General features: G+C 47.0%; 1 non-coding gene across 1 annotated transcript; it reads right to left on the bottom strand.

Annotated features, from left to right (window-relative positions):
• Positions 1–1,544: 1,544 nt before the first annotated feature.
• On the bottom strand, positions 1,545–1,710 carry LOC128045905 (U1 spliceosomal RNA). Its single transcript, XR_008199232.1, has one exon. It is a non-coding gene; the product is annotated as a U1 spliceosomal RNA (small nuclear RNA).
• Between the last annotated feature and the right edge of the window lie 526 nt (positions 1,711–2,236).

The raw sequence follows: 2,236 nt of genomic DNA on the forward strand, positions 1-2,236 counted from the left end.
TGTTGTTCAGCCGCTCTGTGGTGGCCAACTCTTTTCGACCCCATGGACTGCAGAAAGCCAGGCTTCCCTGCCCTTCACCATCTCCCAGGCCTTACTCAAACTAATGTCCACTGAATCGGTAATACCATCCAACCATCTCGTCCTCTGTCGTCGTCTTCCTTTCTTGCCCTCAACTTTCCCAGCATCAGGGTCTTTCCCATCATGTGGCCAAAGTATTGGAGAGTTAGCCTCAGTGTCAGTCCCTCCAATGAATATTCAGGACTGATTTCCTTTAGGATTGACTGGTTTAATCTTGCAGTCTAAGAGACTCTCAAGAGTCGTCTCCAACACTACAGTTCAAAAGCATCAAGTTTTTTGCGCTCAGCTTTCTTTGAGCTTTCCTTGTGGCTCAGAGGTTAAAGCGTCTGCCTGCAATGCAGGAGATCTGGGTTTGATCCCCAAGTCCGGAAGATCCTCTGGAGAAGGAAAAATCCTCTGGAGAAGAAAATGCGATTCACTCCAGTGCTCTTGCCTCAGAGGAACCTGGTTGGTCACAGTCCATGGGATCACAGAGTCGCATAGGATTGAGCAACTTTTCTTCTCTTTATGATTCAACTCACATCCATAAATGACCACAGAAAAACTAGAGCTTTGACTAGACAGACATTTGTTGGCAAATTAATGTCTCTGCTTTCTAATATGCTGTCTAGGTTTGTAGTAGCTTTTCTTCCAAGGAGCAAGCATCTTTTAATTTCATGGCTGCAGTCACCATCTGCCGTCACTTTGGCGCCCAATAAAGGAAGTCTGTCACTGTTTCCCGTGTTTCCTCCATCTATTTGCCATGAAGTGATGGGACCAGATGCCATGATTTCTGTCTTTTGCATGTTGAGCTTTAAGGCAACTTTTTTCACTCTCACTTTTTCTGCTTTCTGGCATCATAAGGATGGTGTCATCTGCGTACTCAGTTTTGTACTTTACATGATGTACTCTGCATGTAAATAAGCAGGCTGACAAGACACAACCTTTGATGTACCCCCAGACTCATCTGAAATCACCCTGATGCTGGGAAAGACTGAAGGTGGGTGGAGAAGGGGACGACAGAGGATGAGATGCCTGGAAGGCATCACCAATTGAACGGGCTTGAGTCTGAGTAAACGCTGAGAGTTGGTGATGAACAGAGAGGCCTGACGTGCTGCATTCAGTCCGTGGGATCTACAGGGACAACAAAACTGAACTGAAGTAGCTACTATAGTATATATATAAAAAAACAACACATAACCTCTATGTATAATACAAAACATAAAAAGTTAATAGCTTGAGGGAGCAGTGTATTCACTACTGAGCTGAACTTGTTTGACTAGTCATGTTCACTTTTTGCAATCTCACCAGGCTCTTCCATCCATGGGGTTTCCAAGCAAGAGTACTGGAGTGGGTTGCCATTTCCTTCTCTGGGAAATTTTTCCGAGGGCTTCCTGCATTGCAGGAAGGTGTTTCAAATCACCTGAGCTGCCAGAGAAATCCCACAAAACAGTAGAAGGTAGTTCTATCGTTGAAACCATAGTTACCAGGGGAAAGCGCACACGCAGTCCCCCCAACTATCACAAACTATGCAGTTGAGTTTCCCGCTTTTGGGGAAACCGCAGAGGTCTACACACCCGCAGGGCAATGGGCGAGCCTAGCCCTGGGAGAATCACCTTCGTGATCACAGTATCTGCCCTGCCAGGTAAGTATAAAGTAATTCTGCCCACCGCCCACACAGCCTTAGACACATTCACAGTACGCACAGGCTCACTTTGCTATTGCCCCCTCATCTCTTCCACCAACGTCTGCACCCCATCGTTTCCCACGCCTCTCAGGCACTCCTAACAACTCTTCTAATAAAATCCAAGCAGTATCTCTGGAAAACTTGCTTAACCGGCAAAGTGGCAGGCCAGGAACTGTACCACTTCCGCTGCAAAATTTACATAAGCCCAGCCCCATTCAGGACCTATAAGGGGGTTCCTCTCCTCCAACCCAAGCCCTGTCCCATGCCCCTCATCTCCCCTCCCACCCCAGCTGAGACGACCAGTGGGCAGGCCGGCTGCTGAAGGAGAAGTGAAGTCATGATTCCCAACAGTTTAGGGAGCCCAGGAATCAGTGGAAGCAGACCCTTTATTCTTTAGTTGAGATGTAGGGGAATTAACCAACCTTCCTTGCATTCTTAACCTTTATTCTGTGTTACATGCTGAGAATAGTATTTCTGTGGTCCTCTGTTCAG

The sequence above is a fragment of the Budorcas taxicolor genome, chromosome 3 (assembly GCF_023091745.1).
Source record: "Budorcas taxicolor isolate Tak-1 chromosome 3, Takin1.1, whole genome shotgun sequence".
Taxonomy (NCBI): domain Eukaryota; kingdom Metazoa; phylum Chordata; class Mammalia; order Artiodactyla; family Bovidae; genus Budorcas; species Budorcas taxicolor.